This window comes from Phalangium opilio, unplaced genomic scaffold, assembly GCF_054372755.1.
Source record: "Phalangium opilio isolate 3A_F unplaced genomic scaffold, DU_Popi_V2 ptg000041l_1, whole genome shotgun sequence".
NCBI classification, from domain to species: domain Eukaryota; kingdom Metazoa; phylum Arthropoda; class Arachnida; order Opiliones; family Phalangiidae; genus Phalangium; species Phalangium opilio.
In genome coordinates this window covers 8,093,089-8,106,536 of record NW_028324165.1, presented here as the reverse complement: position 1 = coordinate 8,106,536, position 13,448 = coordinate 8,093,089, and the positions used below count along the sequence as shown (strand labels likewise).

Genomic DNA, 13,448 nt, shown 5'->3' with positions numbered 1-13,448 from the left:
ATTTAAAAAGTCACGTGCGTTTACTTGACTTAAATTTGGCGCATTTTCTTCTAGGAAAGTCAGGTGACCCTGTATACGAGTATCTATTGGTTTGTCTAGAAATTTTCCTAGATGGCGCCCTAGTTCCAGGATTTTCATAGGTTGCGTATTGTTCTTTTGACGGTTAATAAATTTACCACGTTCTTTGGATAATTTTAAGTAATTAACGTAATTACTATTAATATTGTGACCGCGTTTTGGTGTATCTTCAAGGCAGAGACGTAGAAGGTATGTTGAAATTTTTTATTTTCAGTAGTATTATCTTTTAAAGACGGTTTGCGTAAGTAATGAAATTTCCCGTTAAGCCTTGGTCTTTTTTTCCCCTTTAATTTGAAATTAAACCGTTGGCCTACTGAGTCTGAGCCGAAATCTCTCCATTATATTTATGCAAATATTTTAAATTAGCAAAAAACAGTGATAAAGGTTATTAACTAATATATTACCCGCAGTGTTGCTAGATATTATGGTTATTTAATGTAAGAATTTAAATTCATTTTATGCATATTGCCTTAATTATAATTAGTATCAATGTATTTTGTTAAATGAATATATAATGCCAGTAGAAAATCGTATGTTGAGTTGATAAAAATTGGAATGACTTGCAGAAATAATTTAATAAACATCAAATTGTAATTTTTGGGTGCCTAAATCCAATCCTTGTATTTTCAATTCATAATAATCTGGCAACACAGCTATCCGGTATAATGATATAGTAGCCGGTTTGGTGCTAGAGAGTATCATTAATAAACCAAACCCCACTCTGCTTGTACACCTGTCATTTTAAGCCTTGGGGCTACAATTTCCCCCAAACCCACTGTAAAAGAGGAGAGTAGGGAAAAATATGATGCAACAAAAATACGCTATTTCGCTACTTTCTTGCCTACAACGGACCCTTGGGGCTTGACACCCTTCTCAATTAAATTCCCGGGAATCTAAGAACCTAATTTAGAGTACTGGTAGTAAAAGGGATGGGTTTTGTTAAGTCTGGGATTATTCTTAACCAATTAGTGATTGTTTCTTAAAGTTTGAGAGTATGAAGTTAATTTTAAAACTGGTTAAGTAAGATAATTTCGTTAGGGTTGTGTTTAAGTCTAGACATGATTTGAAAAAACTGCTCTAACGGCGATATTTTTTCCTGATTAATTAATAACATCGTTATCAACCTTTATACGAGATTTGTCTCTATTCTGACGCAATATCATAAGTTTATAAAATATGTTATATGATAAGTATGACACTACCTATACTTCATAATGCTAGATACTGAGAACGAGCGCGAGAACCCACCTAATTCCCTTTCGCCGGAAGTTAGGCTTAGCTCGGGATTCATGGGGGTGAGTAACGGGAAGAAATTGGTCTGTCGTCCGCTACAGTACTGTCAGTACATATTTTTGGCTTTTGTAGCAGACGAGAGACGATTTTCTTCCCGTTTCTCACCCCCATGAATCACGAGCTAAGCCTAACTTCCGGCGAAAGGGAATAAGGTGGATTGACTACACTCGGTTATTTTGCAGTCCATCTTCCTATTGAGTCTGTATTAAGCCTTTGACAGCCCCTCACCAGGCGTATATCGCTTTACCTCAAATCTATGACCTACCTAAATCACTTCAAAATTACAAGCTCCAGTTTTTAAGTTACCAGTGACAAACTTATGGCCAACATATCTTATGAACTTATGCTAATATAAATCGTTTCTAGGGCGTGAAAAATATTAGGTACTTTAATTGCAACCTGATTAATATTAAATTCAATTTAATTTTAATTAATATAAGTATGGAATTATGGCATAATTTAAATCCACCCTTAGTGGGAGTTGAAATTTAAATATAGCATAAGCTTAAAGCCACTTCAGGAAGCATGTAGCGATGGGATTGGGTGTGGGATAGCTTTGTTTCGTTGGTAATTATTGTTAAACGGCAATTAATAATTATTAGATCTTTACCATACCATTAACCATCAAAATACCTGGATTAAAACAATTAATTTTAAACCAAAAACAACCCAATGGCATAGCAACCCAGAAAACTATATTCTCTAAATTTTTATCTACAATAATGTCTAAAAGATAAACCCAACACACCCACGCAGATTAGACTAAAAAGTGTTCAAAAAATACCTTTGTTGAGATTCAAGATTATCATAAACATAATATGTTTTTTCGTTAACCTTTTATTTTATAAAAATCGATAACAATTTATGTAAATTAGATAGTCAACAATTTCTTGACGCACAAACCAAAAAAAAATATGAAAAGAAAAGATTTGACCTTAGCAGGGTTCGTACACGACCTGGAAATCCTGGGAAAAGTCAGGGAAATTGAAAATGGGCCTAAAAGGTCAGGGAAAAGTCAGGGAAATTGAAAATGGACCTAAAAGGTCAGGTAAAAGTCAGGGAAATTGAAAATGGGCCTTTAAGGTCAGGGAAAAGTCAGGGAAATTGAAAATGGGCCTTAAAGGTCAGGGAAAAGTCAGGGAAATTGAAAATGGGCCTAAATGGTCAGGGAAGTGTCAGGGAAAAATATATGGGAGTGAAATTTAAAGTCTGGATAACAGTAAATGGTGACCAGAAAATGTGTTGTCTGAGATTTGACCGGAGCCCCAAAATGATTAACTTGGGTAGAGTTAAGTTAAAACGAACTATTTATCTTATTTTTATAACAATAGCAACTCGTGAAAAAATGATTCGAGAGAATTTAGATTGGTTTTCATATATATTTGCCATGCCCGTTATTGCATATGGTCAGGGAAATTTGTGGAATTTAGTCAGGGAAAACCTGGAAAAGTCAGGGAATTTCATTCCAAAACTTTTGTACGAACCCTGCTTAGGTTAAGATTTCTATTTCAAATTCTTCTGATGCTTCAGTATTTCGACCTCGAAAAAAAGCCTTGAACAGCTTTAAGGAACCAGAAATAACCAGTTACAACCATTTTTATCAAAACAAGTAATAAATAGAATCAATATATATATATTTCTTAGTAGAAAGTTTAATTTGCATTTTTAATCCTCTAAGATTAGCGGGAAAGATTACCGATACATTTCACCACGTGAATTGAGCGTGGTTTAAAATTTGTTATATAAAATTGCCTCCAGCAAAATTTTTAATTGGTGAATTTAGATACTTTAGCGATAAAAAAAGAGTATTTTTTGGAGGTCTTTTTATGTAGCGCTATAATGTTATCCATAAGTATGGGTCTACCATTAGGGCCTATAAAGAGATGAGCTTTCGGTTGTGGGAGGAGTTAAGATTCACAAGATACGACCATATATAGATATCTCAGTTGTGATGCCAGTGCCTTGGTAAAACGTCACGGGATTAGGTTTGGCAGTGGGCGGCCATGTTTGGTACCGCATTGGTTCTGTGGGGAAATAGCATGGGTGACGTCACACTAAGGCTTCTGAGATAGCGCTACTGTTGGGTTGAATGTATGTGTAAAATTAAACTCGGACAATAAGCATCTTCGATATAAAACAAGTTGGGAAACCCCAAAATAAACCTCTCCGAGTAGAGACGAGGGCTCTCTACCCAATTAAGATGTTTTACTTATATAATTAAATAAATATAATTGATATTAATTATTTTAATCGTCAGTAATTTACCTAAATTCTAGTTAAGTCGTTTTAAGAAACTTTAACGGCTCCTCCCATATACCTCTACATGGTGGAGGATTTTATGAAGTGGAAGGCTAGTGTGGTAGTAAAGATGATTGGGTAAGAGGAGGTCTAACGTTATGTAGGAGGGGTTTATCACTTACAGCCGTGTCCCTATATCGGATGTTGCGCTAAGCGATAATCTTTCGAACCATACTTATGGAAAGTATTATATAGGGTTATGATTTAGTATTTACGAATTTTACGATTGATTTTTAAGTTTAAAAAAGTTATAAGATATTGAGTGACGTAGCGCCTTAAAGATTAGGTTGAAGGCTTCTGTTGATAGGTTAAAGGTTAAATATGTAAATTTTTAGAGTATATCTCTTATATTTTAATTTTATTGTTTATTTTAAGGGAAAAATCGAGATTGTTTTTGATTTTTACGAAAAATAGTATGATTTATTTTTATATTGAGTGACTGTTGTTGACAGGTCTAGCTTTTTAGTTTTATGGGGATTTCTTTTTTAAATGTAGTGTAGCGGATGAGGTTATGATCATAGCAAGACGCAAGTAGTGATATGTAGTTTATTAAGGAGAAGGTATAAATTCGCCCCACATTTCCAGCTTTATCTCCAGTCCAAACGTATAGTAGGTCCGGAGTTAATCCCCGCCTCTAAATTACACAAGCAGCATCTCATTGGTTCTTGAAAACTCACGTCAGCGCGACGCGAATGACGAAAATTACAGTCATATTTTCCGACTGAGGAGACGCAGGCGAAATAGCCCGGCCTCCTTTTACGTCCCCCCTTGTATTTTGAAAGGGGACTGGGACTATGGCGCGCGAATACTTGGGCATCTTATACCTTCTCCCTAATAAACTAGATATCACTTCTTGATCATAGCTTATTGTTTTATTTATTTATTTAAATTTGGGCGTTACAGGAGAGATTTTTACCTCTCCGAGTGACGTATGTCACGGAGAGGTTCTGAAACGATCGTGTGTGTCTGTCTGTGTGTGTGTCCGTGTGTCTGTGTGTGTGTCTGTTGTTACACCCACGTGACCGCGTTCGCAGTTTCCAAATCGGAGCAAACGTGTTCGCCATTTCCGAACTGCTTGCACAGTCACGGAAATGGCTCCTCTACTTGAGTTCTCACACCACCATCTTCTAGTTTTTGTCCATCACACACGGACACCAGTCTGTTCTTACTGGCTTCTAATCACCACCATCTTTTGGTCTTCGTCCATCCTCGTGGACACCAGTCTGTTCATAATGGCTTCTAATCACCACCATCTTCTGGTCTTCGTCCATTCCACTTGGACACCAGTCTGTACATACTGGCTTCTAATCACCACAATCTTCTGTTCTTTGTCAATCCCACATTGACACCAGTCTGCACTTACACTGCCTTCTAACACCACCATCCACTGGTCTTCCGTCTATTCCACATAGACACCAATCTGTATCATTGGCTTCTACATTATCATCGTTTGGTTTTAGGATATACGCGGCGATCAGCTAGGGTTACGAGAAACGTCTAGCCTCCCTAAGGTGGGATCGCCACCAAAGGTTTTCGCAATTGCGCTTTTTCCTTACTATTATAATGGAAACGAATCGTATATATACCCCAAAATTTGAAGAAAGTGGGCAAGAGGGGTATCCTTCACTTTAAACGTCATATTAGCAAAGTTTGAGATGATAATAGTTATAACTTTATTTTAAACGATTCAACTATTATTAATGTTAATTATTGAAGATTAAAATAATTAAAAATAATTATATTTATTTAAGTATTAAAGATAAACCTCTCGTGCAAAGAGAGAGATTATCATCGCCTCCTATATCTGCCAACGCCCGTGCATGCAATATATTTCCTTCATTGCCTCCTATATCTATCAAGGCCCGTGCATTGTGATATATTTCATTCATTGCCTCCTATATCTATCAAGGCGCGTGCATTGTGAAATAATTCATTCATTGCCTCCTATATCTATCAAGGCCCGTGCATTGCGATATATTTTTCAAAACAACAACAAAAATGCTCCTCTCAGAAACATAATAATTTCTTTTCTCTGTATATGAAATGAAAATATGGATAATATTGCGCTCCTTCTTTAATGGTATCAATCCTTGCCTGTCTATTAATATTTTACGTAGTAGTAAGTTTTTAGCGAAGTCTAGAGAGGATAAACATAAGCGAGATTGTTTCGAAAAAAAAAATACTGCTTCCACTAATGGGTTTATACTCCTTGTGTCTGTGTGTGTCCGTCCATTGTTACCCTAGTGCGTCGCGTTAGCAGTTAGCCTTGTGTTGATGTGTTAAGAAATCATACAGAACCTTAATATTCCCTTTTTCCATAATATAAAGTGAATATGTGGAAGTATTTTTCGTAATTATGATGCATTAAGTACTTTTGTAGCTTTAAAGCTCTGTTTCATTTTGATATTCCAAAGATTTTTTTAATATTGTTATTTGAAATGGCTGTTTACATATTGCTTAAGCTATACTACATCTGTATATAGAAAAATCCTTGGTGTAGTGATTTCATGAAGAAAACTAAGACCTAGACTCCGGCGGGTATAACAAGTATTATCCGCAATAGGCTTAGTGAAATAAAGAGTGAATAATTGAGGCCTGAGGTGAAGTAAACTTGTGGCTTTGATTTTCGTGTCTGAAATGAAGAGACATCAACGGTTCATAGTGAGCCGAAAGTTAAATACACTCTTAAATAATCAGGTTAAGATTTTATCATGGAAGAAAAGATCATGGTGGCAATTTAATTAGTAAAAGGGCTAATGGTAAAAGGGTAGTAGCTACAGACTTATTATTCTCTTTATGGTGCGCATTGACTATTAGTGCGTCTAGCTACAATTTAGCTTTGGTGTTATTTAACGTTAACATTCATGTTGGAAAACTAAGAATATTGTTGAGGTGAGACGAGACGATAGTGTTTACACTGCAAACCAGTTGTGAATGTAGCTATTAGAATATAGGCTAAACAGCTGAAGCGTAGACTTTATTTCCTGTTCTTTTCCCCTTTGACTGATTTCCATGTGTCCAAGATTTATCCTTATTGGATGTAAAATGTCGTCTGCTTTACTGTACATTCGCTATGTTTGGAATACTGCTTCAATATTTCGTAAATTTTCACTTCAAAAAAGTGAAATAATTCCATATCTAGGTAAATAAGTTTGTAGTAGTAGACCTCTTGACTCGGAGAGGTAATATTTTGGTTTTCCCAACTTGTTATGTTCATTTCTTAAATTATAAATATGTTTATAGCTCTTAGCTTTATTTATTTATTTATTCAATTTTGGTGTAACAGAATAGATAGCTTATATTAATTCTTTTATGCGCCTTAAACCATATAAGATCTAAGCCTCTTTTGTTATTAAGCGTTCTATCATGGATCCGATTTAATCATCAATATTCATTAATTTTTCTTTCACTACAAATTCATCTTTTCATTGTTACATAAGTTCATAAGATAAGTTACCAGTGACAAACTTATGGGGTAACATACAAACTGGAGCTTGTAATTTTGAAGTGAGAGGTAGGTCATAGATTCGAGGTAAAGTTGCGTACCCCTGGTTTTGGCGCTGCTGTCAAAGGCTTAGTAATGCAGACTAAATAGGAGCTAGATGGAAGTCCTGCAAAATTAATTAACCATCCGAGTGTAGTACTTCAATTCTCACTTCCGTCGTTCTCCCTCGAACTTGTTATCTCGAGCTGTAAGTCTCAGGGTAGCATTACGAACTTGTATAGGTAGTGTCATGCTTATCATGTAACATATCTTATAAACTTATGATTGCATACGTGTGTGTTTGCATGTAACCAAAAGCATAATTTTTTTTAACTTCAAAATTTCCTTAATTTTCACCTCCTTTTGTGTTTTTCATTATCTTTAAGTTTAAAATATCAATGAAATTTTTTTTACTACTAACTCAACAATTTAACCGATAACAAACGCAAGTTATCTGTCAAAAAAAAAACCTTAGTTGAAACATCGAATGATAATATTTGATCATAATTGAAGAGTAAAGAGAAAAAAACTATGTCAAGTTTTGTAAACAAATTTAGAAAAAAAAAAATTCTTTGGAGTTTAAACTTTGTTCGTTCCACGGTTTTTGACACTGCCCCGTTTAGACGATCCTAATTGGTGGATAAGCGTCAGGCGGTCTGTTTACTTTATTTATCATTGGTCGAAAGAATGTTGCGTTGTTGTTTTTGAAGATTGCTTTAACAAAAGTCACTGTCCTTTTTTTCTTGTTATTTCTTTTATCTTTTTTTTTTGTTAAAAAAAAACTGGATGGCGCCATTCTGATGTATCCGCTGTTCAAGTGTCTAGTAGGGGCTCGATTATTTTATCTTGGAAAAAAAATTATCACCAGATTTAATATCTAAATTTTTGACGTCATCAATAATCAATTAAACATCCGCCCTGCAACCCCCCGGAAATTTAAACACGAGTGATTGTGGTCCTTTTGAAATATTTAAAGAGGCTGTGAATTAAGGTTCTTCCATAAATATTAATTTGATCCATGGTTCATACAACTTTATTTCTAAATTAAAATGAGGTCTGCTACTTCATGAAGAAAAAGAGAGAATAAGCACTTTTTCAAAAATATGGGTGTAAACATAAGTTTATAAGATATGTTCCATAAGTGTGACGATACCTATGCAGTTCGTAATGCTACCTGGAGACTTACAGCTCGAGATAACTAGTTCGAGAACGACGGAAGCGAGAATTGCATGACTACACTCGGTTAGTTAATTTTGCAGGACTTCCATCTAGGTCCTATTTAGTCTGCATTACTAAGCCTTTGACAGCAGCGCCTCATGCACCAGGCGTATGTCGCTTTACCTCGAATCTATAACCTACCTCATTCACTTCAAAATTACAAGCTCCAGTTTCTAAGTTACCAGTGACAAACTTATGGAGAAACATATCTTATGAACTTATGTTGTAAAATAGAGTCTAGTGTTTGAGCATCTTGTTGTCTTAACACGGAATATTAATGGGTATGAATGGACAACAAATACTTAAATTAAGATGATTTCAAGCAATATGGACACAATTTGGTGGACTGGTAACTTGGAAGCCCTATCTGACGTCTTTGGGTCCACATACCGCCTGTTCCGTCTTAAAACTACGTGAAGAAGTTGATATTAAGGCCCCTTTAATCAATCTGTTAAATAGTACACTTCCTCTGGTACAAAACCAGTTAATTAATTTGCTTGGACCAGTTTTTTAAATTAAAGAAGTGCCTGTTACTGGTCCTCGGGAGTCGGGACCAGTTTAGTTTTCCTACAGGTTTTCAATTAATAAAGGCGGACCATTTTATTATTTTGGATGCTAAGCTAGGGTGTCACTGGTCCCAAGGACCAGTTTAAAAAATATTCTTATTTCCCAGACTGCCTTTTAAAGGGTTTATTTTTAAAGGACCAAATTGTATAGTGAAAAACTATCAAAACAGTATTTTGTTTTTGTGAAAACAGAAAGCAAACATTAACATGGCTTTCCCAGTTCCTTTAAATTGCCCTGGATAAGTACTTTCCCAAAAATCATTGAACATTAATCCCAAAAATCTCGTGACGTAGTTAAATTTTTGAGGGCTTGCCTTGGGAGTTTTTTTCCAACACGCGGTTTAGATAATAAAACCAAAATAATGAAAACATATTACCTAATTAGTTAAGGAAAAACATTGATAATGATCGGAAGATGTTTATGACATCAAAACTTTTAATCAAAATCTTAATTCGATCTTTATTTTATTATTTTGCAAAGTCACTCAACGTCCTCTAAAATCATCATATTTTGTTAATGATGGTTGTAACAGATGTTTGCGAGAATTTTACCCTACCCTACATTTTGTTTAAAGATATGAATAGATAAATTTATTACAGTAAAAACACTTTCGTAATATATACAGGGTGTTTCTGATTGATAAGTCTGGTGGTGGCATAAATTAAGGGGGATGTTTGTTCTTAGGGAAATTGATTTTGAGTCGAAAATGTAACATTTATACTTCTATCGCCTCCATTTTGTTTTCCACAAGGGACAATGCTGTTTCAAATCGAGTTAAGATTGCTGTTGGAGTATTTTACGGATGACCCCCTTAAATTTAATTAAGAAACTGATTTAGACAATGATTAATTAATAATTTAATTAAGGGGGTCATCCCTAAAACACCCATCAATCATAACTGGAAAACAGCATTGTCCCTTGTGGTAAACAAAATGGAGGCGATAGAAGTATAAAACATTTTCGATTCAAAATCGATTTCCCAAAGAATATCCCCCTTAATTTCATGCCACCAGATTTATCAGAAACACCCTGTATGCCGCATAGTTAACTTATCTTTTAAATACCTTTTACCAGGAAAACGCATAATTTCTTTCACTTGGAATATTATTTGCTTTGCCTTTCTTCTTGAACTAAAGGGGAGGAGTCGGTGTAGAAGCCGTCACCCCTGACGTCATGCATAATGTATTTAAGCTTAAGAACCACCTGACATGTCGTAGCTAGTGACCTACTCTCGGCGAACACGAATGTAAACAAGTTCCCTTAACTATGTTCATACTTGGCTCTTTGAAACCGTTTTGGGAAGGTCGAATCTTTATTTTGAAAATGATAATTGCATTTTCTCATTTAAGATTTCTATGGTTAACAGCTAAATTTTACACTTAGACGTTTAAAAACCTGCTTAAAACCGTTTCAAAGTGTCAAGTGTGTTAGTGGATTTTGCGTATTCTTAACCGGAAGACCTAGGGTCGACGGTTGTCCTATACATACCCAATGAAACTCGAGGAAGTTGACTTGTTTCTAGCCTTTTCACAACCTTCAATCAGATATTAGTATGGAATCTATTGGCACTTTTAATATTCCAAGTAGAAGAACTCTATGAATTCCTGGTATTACCTTTCGATTTTCAGTTCATTGATTAAGATTAAGAGCAATCAAATCTGTATGACTGACTAAAGATTACTCTGCTCTTTCGGAATGATGATACCGTAGAGTGACATATTTCTTTTTGTCAACCTCTAAATTTTAAAATCTGACGTGAATGACTAAGGAGAAAGATACTAATGTTATCAAAGGTGCATAGAAATAACAGAAAGTAATTAGGTTAGGTAATGGGGATGTTAAAGAAAGTCTTTTAAGTAGCTCCCCTTGTCTAGATACGTTGATAAAATGGCTACACAATGATTACTATTAGATGTCTCAGAAGTATGTAGTACTTCTCTTCAAGAGAAGTGTACCATCACAAATCGGGGTAATTGTAACATGATTCTTCCCCCAACATCATCAGAATTAACATTATAGCAAGGTTACTAAACCGAATCACGCACATACGCGATAAATAGTTCCCTCATCATTACTCTATTAGCGCTGCTTAACTATTTGCCAAGGCGCATTCCCCTGTGCATTTTTGTCCAATCCACGTCAAGACAATCAAGCTTTGTGCAGGGTTAATTGATTGCTGAGGATTTAGTAAATACCAAACAGTAATTTTAGAATTGACCCTAGCACGGTGCGATGCCCATCTGAATTAAGTTTGATGAGCGGGAGAGCAAATTAACAAAAAGGGCTCCCTCGCCTGGGAAGAATCATGTAATTTCATAACTAAAGTATTAAGAGGATACAGAGTGGCATCCTTCTTCTATTATACCCTTCTGCTGATATTAATTATTAGACGTTAAATAAACTAAAGCAACGCATATAATGTTCTAGGAAGCTGGTAATAGTCTGGTAACGGACGTATTACAGGCTTCTCACCGTCTCACGTCACTATCATCGTTTTAAAATCAATTTCCGTAATTGTTTCGTCTGATTCTAGTAGTTAGGGTTGGGAACAAAAACGTGACCCTCATCGTAAAAATGTAACCCCCATTTGTTACTATCAAGAAGTGATATCTAGTTTACTAGGGAGAAGGTATAGGATGCCTATAAGTATTCGCGCGCCATAGTCCCAGTCCCCCTTTCAAAATACAAGGGGGGACGTAAAAGGAGGCCGCAGGCTATTTCGCCTCTCCTCAGTCGGAAAATATTTATTTTATTTATTTATTTGGGTTGAATACATGTAAGCCTTTTTGGCTTGGTTAGTATTTTTTAGTACAATGGTAATAAATTGTGAGATGATCAATATTATGAGAACGAATTTAGTAAAATAATAAAAATTGTAAGATAAACAACATAATGAGATCGGCAATTCGGCATATACACGGTAAATGATGTATGGGTTTACATTAAATAATTAAAAATGGGGGGAATTGATAAAAAAAAAAAAAAAAAAAAAAAAACGGAATTTAAATTTGGGGTGAGGGAGGGGTAGAAATGTTTTGTGAAATTTATTAAGAGTGTGATTGTGACTTCGACTTAGCAAAATGGAGGGATAATTCAGTGCGAAATTTAGTTTTATTAGTGATTGTCACGAGTGATTCTGGTAGGGCATTCCAATCAATGATGACTGCGTTAGTGAAATGGTGTTGCCTAGTGGTTGTTTTTGCCCTAGGTTTTTGGAGTTTACGGGAGTGACCTCTGGTTGATTGTGAAAGAGTCGGACTGAAGAAAGTGTCGATACCTAACGCAAGTTTATTGTTGAAGAAGTCATGTAAGAGACATAGGTTATTTATACGATGGCGGGTACTGACGGAGTCTAATTTAAGTTTGTTTAGGCGTTCTGGGGCTGGTATAGTTTCAAAGTTTTTGGTTAATTTTGTGAATTTATATGATTGTAATTTTCGCCATCCGCGTAGGTCGCGATGATGTGAGTTTTCAAGAACCAATGAGATGATTGCTGGTTGTAATTTAGAGGCGGCGGGGATTAACTTCGGACCTACTATACGTTTGGACTGGAGATAAAGCTCGAAATGTGGCGCGAATTTATACCTTCTCCCTAATAAACTAGATATCGCTTCTTGTTACTTACTATATACTAAAGGGGTGTGACGACTTTTAACGCTGAAATTTAATTCTTATAATAACGTTTGGGAAAATTTGGTGCTGAAAATTTATACAGAGTTGACCCCGTTTTACTCCCACGCCTATATGTTGTTTTCTCTTTTGTACAACGTACGCTTGTAGCGAAGCCAGCTACTATTGAGTTCCCTCGAGTAGTCGACGCGCTTCGTGGTCTATATTTGACTTGGTTCTGTTCAAGGACTGTTGTTTTATTATAAGAGTACGAGTATTAGAAGAAGTTTAATCTATAAAATTTATTTGATTAAAATGTAGTAGACCGATAGGAGTTTTGTGAATTTATCGTTGAAGCTTTCGCCAACTGTAAAATAAATATATATGTACTTGTTCTGTGTTATATCATAGATTTCTGGCAAGGAGGATTCATACAATTTACACAAGGAGTAGAGGCTATTTGAAGGACGATAGTGCAGACTTATTTGTCCTTCAAGTAGCCTGGAATCCTTGTGTAAATGGTATTAATTCTCCTAGCTTGAAAATTATATGTATCATAGTTTGGGGAAATTAATTTGAATGAATGAGGAATTTGCCGATTTATCAGTTGTATCATAAGTTCATGAGGTAAGTTTCTAAAGTTTGTCACTGGTAACTTAGAAACTGGAGCTTGTAATTTTGAAGTGAGTGCGGTAGATCATAGATTCGAGGTAAAGCGACATACGCCTGGTGAGGCGCTGTTTGTCAAAGGCTTAGTAATGCAGACTAAATGATGGAAGTCCTGCAAAATTAATTAACTAATCGAGTGTAGGACTTCAATTCTCTCTTGTCGTCCTCGAACTAGTTATCTCGAGCTGTCTCTAGCATTACGTTGAATAAAAATAGCTGCACAATGAATGAT

General features: G+C 35.5%; 1 protein-coding gene across 1 annotated transcript in view; it reads left to right on the top strand.

The window, feature by feature from the left end:
* The first annotated feature begins 128 nt into the window (after positions 1 to 128).
* The window catches only part of Prp31 (pre-mRNA processing factor 31), a 27,837-nt gene continuing 14,517 nt past the window's right edge, over positions 129 to 13,448 (top strand). The window contains exon 1 of the mRNA XM_089835565.1: positions 129 to 267. The gene's annotated coding sequence lies outside the window, so the exon portion shown is untranslated. The remainder of the gene's footprint in view (positions 268 to 13,448) is intronic.